This window comes from Taudactylus pleione, unplaced genomic scaffold (assembly GCF_031769625.1).
Source record: "Taudactylus pleione unplaced genomic scaffold, aTauple2 ptg000327l, whole genome shotgun sequence".
NCBI classification, from domain to species: domain Eukaryota; kingdom Metazoa; phylum Chordata; class Amphibia; order Anura; family Myobatrachidae; genus Taudactylus; species Taudactylus pleione.
Genome location: NW_028284728.1, coordinates 5727331 through 5740338, shown reverse-complemented (window position 1 = coordinate 5740338; position 13008 = coordinate 5727331). Strand labels below are relative to the sequence as shown.

The 13008-nt window shown below is 44.9% G+C and overlaps 1 protein-coding gene across 1 annotated transcript in view; it reads left to right on the top strand.

The window, feature by feature from the left end:
- The first annotated feature begins 2713 nt into the window (after positions 1-2713).
- LOC148509421 (MORC family CW-type zinc finger protein 3-like) overlaps positions 2714-13008 on the top strand; it is a 266886-nt gene continuing 256591 nt past the window's right edge. The window contains exon 1 of the mRNA XM_088443164.1: positions 2714-2854. The gene's annotated coding sequence lies outside the window, so the exon portion shown is untranslated. The remainder of the gene's footprint in view (positions 2855-13008) is intronic.

Sequence of the window (13008 nt, the reverse complement as noted above, 5' to 3'; positions counted from 1 at the left end):
CACATTAGTAATAGGGGTGTGATATGTATTACCGCCGGACGCATGTAGAAAATTCCGATCGTCCTAAAGGTAAATATTTACTAACCTAACCTGCCTAACCCTAACCCTCCCTTTGGGGTGCCTAACCCTGACCTTCCCCCCTGTGCCTAACCATAACCCCCCCTCTAAGTGCCTAAACATAACCCCCCCTTCCCCACTGCCTAAACCAAAGTCCCCCGGGGGGGTGCCTATCCCTAACCTCTCCCCGAGGGTGCCTAACTCTAACCCTCCCTCCCCCCAGCCTAACCCTAACCTCCTGGGGGGATGCCTAACCCTAAGTCCCCCCCGGGAGCCCTAAACCTAACCCTCCCCCCCGCAGCTGTCTGCTGCGGCGCCCGGCATCCGCTCGGTCGGGATGCCGGGCGCTGGTCTCCCGACGTCGGGCAAATTACAGGTGCCTACATAAGGATGCCTGTCATTCGTCCCTAGTTAGGATAAAGCAGTCTGGAAGCCGGCGGTCAGCAATTAGACCATCGGGTTCCAGACTACATTCCAGTAATAGTAAGAATAAATATTAGTAGTGGTAAGGATACATATTAGTACTGGTAAAAATACACATTAGTAATAGTAAGGATACATATTTCTTTCATTTACTTGGGTCAAAAGTTAAACAGAAATGTGACACTTGTTCACCTTAATGTTGGAGTAGGAATGTGACAGGCAGGGGCGTTTTAAGAGAGGAGTGGGCCCGTATGCACACCGACTGATACTGCAGGCCAGCCCGGAGTCTACTGCGCATGCACAGAACACCGGAAAAATGACAGTGGCGGCCATTTTCTGGCATTCTGTGCTTGTGCAGTAGACTCCGGCGGCCATTTTTCTGGTGTTCTGAGCAGCAGTGATACCCGACGTGGGACCTCGGACAGGTAAGTTTAAAAAAAATATGGCTGCAGTGTGTGCGGTGCGGCACCCCTCTGGACCCACGGGCCTGTGTGCTCCACACACACTGCACCCATTATAGATATGCCTCTGGTGACAGGGTCACGTGAACTGATTTCGAATGGTTCTTCTGTATATAAGGTATCTTGGCGAGGTCTCCACCTAAACCTTTGGGGTATATTTACTATATTGGGAGTTTTTAGAAGTGGAGTTGTTGCCCATAGCAACCAATCAGATTCTACTTATCATTTATCTAGCACCTCCTAGAATATAATAGCTAGAATCTAATGGTTGCTATGGGAAACATCTCCACTTCTAAACACTCTCACTATAGTAAATATACCCCTTTATCTTCTTTGCTGTAACAGGGGAGGAGAACCTCCAGGTGTCAGCATAGGAGTTCTCTGTGCCGGCGGAATCACAAGACAATTGCAGCGCATGTGCAGTGCGGCTTATACACATGCAGAATGGCAATCACTTGATCTGCATAAAAATCGCCATTGCGTCCATCTCTGAATCAGGCCCTCAGCCACTTTCAGTAGCATGTACGCACGTGACACTCATATAAGACGTCCACATAGCCATTCCCCTGCCACCGCCCATGAGTGCCCAAAACATGGCAGAGTCTGCGCGTCTGAATCAGGCTGTGACTCTGTGCGCTGACAATCAGGACACGAGGTGCAGCTTAGAGGTATGTGCAGAGTGAAAACATTGCGTTCGACATTGGCAGCGTGGTACCCCCATAGTTAATGGGATATAGTTACCCTACAAGCCCCTGTCAGTTTTTTTTATAAGATCATATAGCACCATTGGTCCCATAGGATAATACAGTAAACTTTTGCTGACCTTTCTCCCTCAGACCTTACTGAGCATGTGCAGACAGGGAGGCAGAAAGTGCCACTTGGTCAGCAACCCATTTTTGGAGGGAAAATCCTGCCCCATTGATAGGCAGCCCTAGTGTCCAGGCAGAGATCCCTGTAGGTGGCCTGTTGCTGGGTTCCCCCTGTACACTCAAAGATGCCAGACTGACAGGGAGGAGAATATGGGAGAGCTTATAAAATACCTTCCCCAGGGCTGTCAGGGCTGAGTCTGGGAGGAATTTCTGAAAAAAGGATTGTCTGTGAGGTGTTTCTGTGGAGTGTTTCTGCATCTGTACAAATATAGGGGTGCAGTAACCCCTCTCATTTACCCTGGATTACAAATACTGCACCTGGTATGCTGTCTGTAATGAGTTGCTGTGGAGTGCCCTTGGATCTGTACAAATAAGGGTACAGAAACCCCTCTCATTTACCCTGGATTACAAATACTGCACCTGGTATGCTATCTGTAATGAGTTGCTCTGGACTGCCCTTGGAGCTGTAAACATAATGATGTTATAACTTTTATGTTTGCCCTGGATTACAATTACCAGACTTCACGTTAACCCGGAAGGCTACCTATTTAATCAGGAAGGAGAGGCGCTCTGATGCTTGATGTGAGTCCCTGGAGGAAGCTTGCCTGGGGATTTGCATAGAGCACCATGCTTTGGAAGAAGCCCCTTTGAATAAAGGACTGTCTTACTAAGTGCCTGTTATCAGGAGGCACCACATGTGTAAGTCTGCTCATGCTGGGAGAGAAGAGGAGCTGCCTGGGAAGGAGGTCTCATTGCTCCATCATCGCAGATGAAGCCCCAGCTGAGGAAAAGATCCCGCCAGAGACAAAAACACTGCTGGCACCCGCACAGGCAGAAGAAAAGACAGCCCCAGAGGAAGAGTGCTTCAGGACCCCTCCTGCTGCTGTGTTTGTATGCCGGACAGAGCCCCTGTGGAAAGGGATTTGCACCTGTTAGTCCTTGTAAAATACCTGCTGGAGGTCTGCAGCTGGGAACTCCGGTGCAGTGCTGTGCATCCCAGAGTTGCCCTGGACATCGGAGGAGCCTGAATAGCCACTGCCAGGGGTGAGATCATACCAGAACCTCCCTATACTCTGTCCCTCCACAGCTCCTATCTCCCCTCCATTAAGGCCCTGCCCCTCTGTACACCTATCCTATCTGGGTCCCCTGGGTCTATTGCATGATCCTTTACCTTGTGGCTAACCATGATTAGGCTGGGAAACTAGGTTTTGTGTAAAAGCTGGGACCGGGGGTTAGTCTCCCACACAACTGGGTGTAGAAAGGGGTCATAGTGTTTTAAATTAGGTAAAGTGTGTGTGTAGTGATGAAATAGGGGGGAAGTAAAAGATAGGTCACCCCCTCTTTTTCCCAAGAGTTGTATTGTTGATCATTTTCTTTCCTGTGAATTTCTGGCTCATGTCCAGGAGGGGATGTGACTTATGGGTGTTGGCTCATGTCCAATGCCACTGTGAGTGATGTATAAAGGATTTTATGTCTAGCTTTAAACTAAATGTAATGCCATGTGATATGTATTTGGCTCTGTTTACTGTTTGACTCGTGTGTTAGCTAAAGTGGTTGATAGTGGTCCTCCGTGGCCCTTTATCTGTTATAGCACTCTGTAAAGCTGTTCACTGCTCGCTGTGTTATTATTGTCAATGCGGATTAATATTTTGCTTGCATTAAATGTTTGAATATTTACTGGTACTGGTGTTCATACAAATTGTCTCTTACACACTGTTTGACCCGGTATCTATTTCAAAGTCCATTCATGCTGATGTCATGTATATTACTTGTGCTGTCATCTCATTAGCAAAAGGTGCATGTTTACTATGAATCTTTTACCTTGTCAATTTCTGTGGTGTAATGTACATTACTTGTTTTATTTAGCCCTGTGTAACCCAGGCTGGCAATTCTGGTGGTAGTAATTTGTGGCATAGGCGTTTAGGGAAACTGTGTTACATTATTGCTGCTGGTGAACTACTGCAATCAGCATAGCCTCAGTGTTGTCCTTATTTTTCTCAAGGCCCGAAAACTGTGTTACATTATTGCTGCCGGTGAACTACTGCTATCAGCATAGCCTCAGTGTTGTCCTTATTTTTCTCAAGGCTCAGAGACTGTGTTTCATTATTGCTGCTGGTGAACTACTGCTATCAGCATAGGCTCCATGTTTTTCTTATTTTTCTCAAGGCTCAGAGACTGTGTTACATTATTGCAAGCTGCCTGTGAACTACTGCTATCAGCATAGCCTCAGTGTTGTCCTTATTTTTCTCAAGGCTTAGAGACTGTGTTACATTATTGCTGCCGGTGAACTACTGCTATCAGCATAGCCTCAGTGTTGTCCTTATTTTTCTCAAGGCTCAAGGACTGTGTTACATTATTGCAAGTTGCCGGTGAACTACTGCTATGGGCGTAGCCTTAATGTAGTCCCTATTTTCTCAAGGCTCAAAGAGTGTGTTAAATTATTGCAAAGTTGCCGGTGAATTACTGCTATCTGCATAAACTGTTTTCAGCTGGAAAACTACAAGTTCAAGCTTGGCCTGCATGTGTTTTCCCAAGTTTTTTTTAGCAAAAGTTGAAGCATTGGCACGGACTGTATATCAAAGCTATAGCCTGCTAGTGCATTACTGACACAAACTCGACCTGCAGGTTTCAAGTACTGTTCTTTCTTTTGCTTGGAGTTAAAGTAAAATCTGCAGATACTGTGGTTTTTGTAGTTTACACTTGCTTGCCAGCTGGGGTCACCGGTAGAGGATGGGGAGGTAATAAATAAATACCTTGACATTGAAAAGTGTAATTTATTTCTTTTAAATCTGTGATTGGTAAACATTTCCTGTGTCAAGTGTTAATCTTTGATTGGTTAAACTAAAATTGTGTTCTACCTTCCTTTCGGTCTGGTCACTGTGTCTGCAAAAACAAAAGGGAACATTAGCAAACTTGCCTCTCTGTCACGGTGTGTCCTATATAAGCTATGAAGAACTCGGCCACCTAAGCATTTCTAAACACACCTCAACCCCGTGCTAGTGGTGCACCAGTCAGTACATCACAGCAGTGTATGAGGCTCAGATTCGGCCCATAGTGGTTTTATTCAGTGATCTCCTGATTACTACTTACCAAATCCATTCAAGTCACACTGACCTATAAATCACCATTTTACCAAACCTCCAAATATAAAAATCACCAGACATTGTAAGTTTGCTGAATTCACACATCTCTCAGTTTTAAGTATAGAACAGGGGCACATATGAAAGTCTGAGTTAGTAAATCACTGTGGAAATTACCAGAAAGGTTTTCACTGGTTTCAGTCACCTGAGCTGAGTTAGAAGGAAAACAATTTTGAATGCCCCGGGAGCCCGCTCTGCCTGCCCTTAGTGCATCCAGTTATGCAGGTTTGTGTGTTTGGGCTGTGGTGGATGGGTCAGGCCCTATGGGTGTTGTCCTACATGCTTTACATTGCCCCCAAATTATGTTTTCTCTCGTCTTTCTGTTTCGTTTAACTATTTTGAATTATTATCGATGTAATTTTCAGGACATCTATATGTTATTAGTACAACCTGCATTGTTTTGTACATGTCAGGTCTGGTCGATGTTTCTTATACAGTTGTTGCTTTTGCCCTTGCCACCACAGATACCCTTTGTCACCCTATTCCCATTGTTCTGTAGAGAGGGGGTTTCTTACTCTGCGCTTTTGCGCAACACTTTTTCCTGTCTGCGAGGCAGCTTGTATCTTTTTCTTGCATCTCTTATAATATTTTTTTCATCTTCAGGATCCATAGGCTCCACAGGGTTTAGGTGATGGGACCCAATCCGTGCACCACACAGTTAAAGCTTTCAGCTCCCAGGATGCACTGGTCCACTTCCTCTAAACCCCTACGGCTGGGTCGGGTCACCATTTGGCAGGAGGGCTGCTTAAGCTTATTTCTTTTTATGATTGACTTTATTTTATTTTAGTACTAGAGCGCCCAGCAACAGACTGTCCGTGGGATGTCTGCACTGCCGCTCCATTACCCACGATGCCAGTACTGATCTGGGGATCTTTGCGGGCGTTCCGGGGGTCAGCGCTAGCCAGGGCCCCCGGATAGAGCCCAGATTGCACCCGGACATCAGGGGACAGGTAAGGCGGGTCATCGCGTGGTGACCCACGCGTTAAGGCAGTCAATACCTCCGGTCTCAGGGGACAGACCAGACCAGACCAGACCAGCTGGGTGTGGATATAGGCTTTAGCCACCGTGATCCACTAGAGGCATTATCAGTGTGGGAACCAGCATCCCGGGGGTTAACAACCAGCCAGGGGAGACAGCTTCCCAATTTTAGCGGCTTCTCCCCTCAGCTCAGGGCACCTTTCCACTGAGGTCTGGCCTCTCTGAGCTACTCTCCTCCTCCCACCACGCCCCCTCTGAGGTCTCCGGTGGCCATTTTCTTCAGTGGTGCAGTTGCAGCTCTCTCAGTACTGAGTCTGTGTAGTTGACGGTAGTGCCAATTTGCTATTTGCAATGGGAATTCTGCATTGTATGTGACTTATGCTAGCGCTGCCTGTCTATGTCTTTTTTCCTAACTGTCGGTGTATACCTATACCTTTCCTCTAATTCTGCTCTAATACAGGTGTAGTTAGGGTGGTTCTTTTACCTCACATATATAAAAAATAATATTTGTGAGGTCTGTCAAATACTGTTGTGTGCTGCACTGTGCCATATTTAGGCACAGGCTCCTGTAGCTCACCCAAACATCAGACAGGACCAGGGTGTCACATACTTAGGCAGTGGGCTCCTGCAGCTTATCCAAGCATCAGTCAGGACCAGTGTTGCGCTCATATATATATATATTATATAGAAAAAAACGCACATCACCAAGTGTATATCAGGTGCTAGGCCAAATAAGTCAATATTGCAAACCGTCCACTTGTAAAGAGATCCACCAGGGGCTCAAACAGAGATGAGGCCAGCACTCAGGTTACTGTATAACACTGACAAATTTAATCCAATAATAGAAGTCATAGCGCCACTGATATAAGCAGCATATGTAGCATCTTCAGCATATCATACTGTACATTACAAAAGTCATGAGTGTCAGCATAACAGGGATCCATCTCCCAGTGCCTGATCCCAACAGCTGTTTCGGTCCCAACTGTCGTCAGGGGATAGCAGAAACAAAGTGCAAAGTGCAGCATATAAGTACATATCCCTATTAGTAAAAGAACAATACTCACCTGTGTGGTCAATCAATGGAAATCGCATCAAGCCAGCCATCCAAACCAGCGTGCAGCCGCGATGAACACCGTCGCCTGTCAGTGACGCAGATCGGAAACCCAATCATACGTCACCCATGATCACGTGACACAGGAGCCGCACAACAAGCCGGATGGCCGGAGAGACGCCCACCATAACCATGGTGACCATCCAAACAGGAAACGAGTGCGACAACAATGGACAGCTAGCTAAATATAATAAATAGGCTGTCATAAATAACGTTGTACACTACAATCATCACACAGGGTTATCCTGTCCCCAACGAAATCTTTCAGATATAAGGACAACCCTATGTCATAGTTATCCATAAATACATTAATATGGAGTTATCAAAAAAAAAGGAAAAAAAGAAAACATGTGCAATACAATACAGAATACATAATAGATAATAAATAAAGTATCAATGTGCAAACATAGCATCACCGACCATTATCATATATGTACAATAAATACTCCATATATTACAAATAAGACGAAAAAGACATCTCTTTGTTTAGTCCCACTGGTGCCATACATGTAAGTTGATAGATCCATCGGCACTCCTGTTTGAGTAATATTTTGCTTCTGTCACCACCACGACGTAGTGGGGGTACATAGTCCAGGGGCATGAAATTGAAATCCTTAATGGTACGGCCAGATTGTGCAAAATGTCTTGCAACCGGCGGAGTTCTCGCCTCTATTAACGTTGCAGCCTTCTTTATTCATGAGCGGTGCATCACTATTTGTTCCTTCACCATACGTATAGTTTTGCCAACATACAACTTTTTGCACAGGCATTGAATAACAGATGTGACAAACTTAGTTTCACATGTCATCCTGTGTCGTAGTTGATAAGACACTCCTTCTCTAGGATGTGTGAAAGTCTTTCCCACTTGCATATATCTGCAACTGACACAATTTCCACCATTGTATGCACCCTTCTGTAAGCTAAGCCAGCTCATGTTAGAATTCACTCTCGGGCTGATATCAGAATGTACAATTATGTCTTTTGCAGTGGTGGGCTGGGCCGGGGGGCAGGGTACCATGTGCCTCCCGGGCCGCAGCGTCATGCAGGCTGCGGGCAGTCTGTGTCACTGTGACACAGACTGCACCGCGTGTGTAGCGCTGACCGGACGGTCAGGATGCAAGCGGCCGCCCTGATTCAGTGTGACCACTTGCATCTAATGACCGCCTCTGAATGAGGGCCTAAGTCCCGTAATGGCAAGGTCAAAATAGAAAAACCTGGGATCCACATTCTGCAGTATCCACACATTCCCAAGAAGGTACGGTTTTGCTGTTGGTTCTGCGGCAGTGTCATGGTCTGTATGGCTTGGATTCTGTCAGTGGTCAGATGTCGTAACCCCTGGGTTAGTCAATGTCCCAAGTATTTAACCCTGGACTGGCATGGCTGTAGTTTGTCCTTAGCAACCTTGTGTCCTGTTTGCGAGAGATGAAGCAATAAACGTTTAGTATCATTTAAACATGACATAAATGAATCAGAACACAACAATAAATCATCCACATATTGTATTAGAACATTGGCAGGTTGAAAAGATTGTAAACAGTCGTGTAAGGCCTGGGAGAAGATACTGGGGCTGTCTATGAAGCCATGGGGCAATCGTGTCCATGTGTATTGTACCCCCCTGTATGTAAAGGTGAATAGGTACTGACAGTCAGGATGGAGAGGGACAGAGAAGAAAGCAGAGCAGAGGTCAATTATAGTAAAATGGGTTGCATTTGGTGGGATCTGCATGAGAATGACAGCTGGATTCGGCACTATGGGAAATTGGCTCTCTACTACCTTATTAACCCCTCTAAGGTCTTGTACCAGCCTATAACCCCTCCCACCATTCTTTTTCACAGGAAAGATGGGACTGTTGGCTACACTCACTGTACGGATTAAAATTCTCCTGTTGGAATAACCGCTCAATTATGGGATAAACCCTATTTGTACCTGGGGAATTTTTGGAGCTTGCCTACCACTTTTTAGATTTACTATTACGGGAGCTATATTTGCCATTAATCCAGTGTTCTGTCCATCTTTGGTCCAGAGGGACCCCGGTATCTGAGATAACATTTGTTCTACTTGAGATGGATTTTTATCTGAAACAGTAGAGTGAAACATTAACCTTTGGGGGTTGTCAAGCATATCCCTCACCTCATGCGCAACTTTCTCTGGGATATCTAGAAATATACCATCAGGGGTACAATAAATGATGCATCCCATTTTACATAACAAATCCCTTCCCAGTAGGTTAGTAGGGGCTACTGCTGCCAGGAGAAAGGCGTGCCTGGCATGCAATGGACTGATAGTAACCTCTGGTTAAAGGATAATGTTGCACTTTACCCGTTACACCCATTGCTGGTACTGTTTTGCTGGTCACCTGTAAATTAGATGGAGATTTTATCACTGATCTGGTCACCCCTGTGTCTACAAGAAAAGAATGTTAAGTACCAGCTACATCAACTGTCATTACAGGTTCTTCCCTAGTACCCCCAGTTAACCTGACTGGCTGTAGACTACAAGTGTGACCTGACCCCTAGAGCTGACTATCTTCTTCCAGCAAAGCATTCACTGCTGTGACGTGAGCAGGTGATGGCTGGAATTGTCCTGACTGCAGTGGGTGCCCCTTCTGTGGGTATGTCGATGTTCCCTGGTTTGGTGTTTCCCATTTCTTAGCCTTACAGAACTTACTTATATGGCCCTCCTGGTTACACCTATAGCACCTTTGTGGTTGACGTGTTGTGAAGGGCTGTTGTTGTGTGGGTTGGGGAATGAGGAAAGATTGTGGTTGTGTATAGGAATAAGGGTTTGGAGGTTGTATGGGAAGAGTGTATTGTGGCTGAGTGTGGTAAGAATGCTGTGGTGGTATTTGTATTCCTTCCAGAGCTTGAATACTAACAGCCATTAGTTTCTTGCTCTGCATTTCTCTCTTCCTAAAGATGTTTTTATCATGTTCAATTGCAGATTCCCTGAGTGTGTCTACTGTAACTCCCCTCCACCCAGGAAGTGAGGTCTGAACTTTAGTGGGTCTTTAAAACCATCCATAAGCACTGTGATTGTCATTTCCCTGTGATGGGTGTTGTCTTTTATATCCTCTATGCCTGTGTATTGGGTAATAGTCTGCAGCGCTCTGGTAAAATAATCTGCTGCAGACTCGCTCTCTTTCTGCTTAATTGTGAAGATTTTACTCCAATTAACAATTAATGGGAAAAATACAGCCAATTGGGTAACAATGTGGGTTATATTGTTCTGACTACCTTCATCAGTTATGGAACTATCTCCATCCAACACACAGGCTGTGATAAACTTTTTCACGTCGGTATTGTGTGGAAGACATGCCTGTAATACCACTCACCAATGTTTATTGGTTGGCTCATGAGCATTACCTAAATCCTTTATAAAACTCTGACACTTTGCTAGTTCTTTCCTATGGTCAGGGAAATCTGTCAATATGGAAAGTAGTTTTGCTCATGTCCATGGACAATGCATTGCTACATCCCTTGTGGCTAATACACCATGCTCGTCCGGATTCCCATTGGGAACAGTTATTGTCCGGATGGGATGGATGCCTGCAATAATGCTACCTTTGGCCTGATTACCTAGTTGAGGGTTCAGTCTACTGCTACTACGTATGGTACTAGTAATCTCCGCTACTGTTAAAGTGGGGGTTAATACTTCCTGTATGGGTGGGGCTACCTCCATTTCTGGTACTAGCAGGGCAGCTACCTGTGCTTGCTGTGGTGGTACATTTAACATTTGTGCAACATGGGAGAGAGCGGACATCACAACAGGTTCATCATCTACATCATCAACATGTTCATTATAGTTACTTAGAAGAGGGGACAAATTACTTGTTACATTTTTATGAGTTTTTACATCGACTGTACCTTCACCCCCATCCGCATAGGGCAGTGGTGGTGCACGTGAACTACTGATATTACCTTCCGCAACGCTACCTTGCTGTGCGTGCATGCTACTTTGAGGCACACACGCAACGCTATTTGTGTACGCGCTCCCTTGCGTCGTGCACAAGACAATAGTTTGCGTTGCGTGCACACCGCTAAGCCACATATCGCTCTCATGCTGCCACGACTTCAAGCAATCATTAAACTTTACTCTTTTCTTCAGAGACTTCACTAAACATATACTGTCTCTGAGATTGTTCAGAACCTCCGAATCAAAGCTACCAATCTTAGGAAAAGGTGTTCTACATTTCTTGGTCATTTTGACCCATATGTCGCAATACGCTGTAGCGTATGCACCATACTTTTTAAACATAACATACCTGGCCGATCCTAATGACCCTTCCATCTGCAGCACATCATCGACCATTACTAGAGATTGTTTCACACCCTTCTGGGAAAACGTTTAACAAATTCTAAAGAATTTCGATTGGTGAACGATTTTTTTTTTACAGAGCGAACGTTCACGTACTGCTTCCCGTATTGCACCGATTTCCCGCCCTTTGGGACCATGTGCTTCACAAGGAGTAAAATAACCGCTTAGCGAATTACTTTACCCGTGGTAAATCGACTCAAGCTTTACCACTGGCTTCCTACTTCGAGTTTACTCCCACTGGTAGCATCTAGACGTTCCAATAACCCCTAACCTTGCCAGCAGTTTCACTCCCACGATACCCACTTCACAATTACAATTTAAATAATCATGCGGTCCGATCGCATTGCCCAAAGAACCTAACTGATCAACAGACTTTTCGATTAATGGGTGTTCGGACCGAGAAAAACCCTTGTTTCTCAATAATACCACAATGAACCTGCTTTGTACGCTGGTCCAGTAGTTTGTACGGCCCCATCGGGCACCTACCAAATTTCCAGTTGAGGTTTAACAGACAGTAACCTCCACCTAGGCTTAAAAAACAGTAGCCTCTGCTTTATACTTAGGCTTTACCAGACAGTCGCCTCTGCTTTACACTCACACGTTTCAATTACACACACTTTTTCTGTACAGAAAATAAAACCTTTTTCCCTAAATATAGCAGTACGTTACCGAGGTTTAACAAGCAATCCATACAATGACCATTGAACACGTGGCAGCAATACAGGAAATATGCGTACGCTATTGTGCGACTTCCCTTTTTTAACACGAACCTTTATCAATGAAGGAAAACAAACTATTTCCTTCCTTGTCCCTAATTCTAATCAGCGCACCCTGAACTCACACAATAACGGGTAGCGGTCTCTCAGCAACAAAGTGGTAGCAGGTATTCGAAGGCACAATGCATTCTTTCCTGCATATGGCGCCTCCACCCTTTGCTGAGAGATCAATAACCGTGTGTTACCGTGTAAATTGGCAGCATGAACTCACTCTACGAGCCCCCAACTATAAATTCCTAAGTATCTATACACCCTAAATGTCGCTATTTAGCATTATAGGTCGCACAAGAAATAATTGCTTTCCAGACTTGGATTGTGTTTCCAAAGCACAAAAAGATATTATTCACCAAAAAACAGATAGTTACACGCTGTGATCTAAATACAATTAGCGCAAACAAATTATACAATCACAAGGTACAGTCGAATACATATGCATGCGCTCTGAATCCAGATTCCCTGCATCAACTATGAAACCTCCGTCAACAGCAAAGAAAAGATGACTAACTACCAGATCCAGGGTGCTTGCATATAAACCTTTGCAGAGATAGGCAATACAGTAGAATAAGTTGGCATAATCCCATTGGTTCTTCTTCCTGGTTCTTCTGTTACGATTCAGTTCATAGGTCAGTTTGTATTGTAATAGTTCAACCTCCAACAGTTCTTTGTGTCCGTTTTCCTGCCGAAGAACAAGTCTAAACTGGCTACATTACAGAGTACATTTCAATGCCTAACTCTCTATGAACCATAATTTGCAGACGAATGTTGCGATTTCCTCACCGATGGAACCGGAAGTCTGCAAATAAACAGTGGTTTAGAATAGCATCAAACATGGTTTGTTTATCATGTACTAAACCTGAGATCTTAAATACAGTCGCTTTA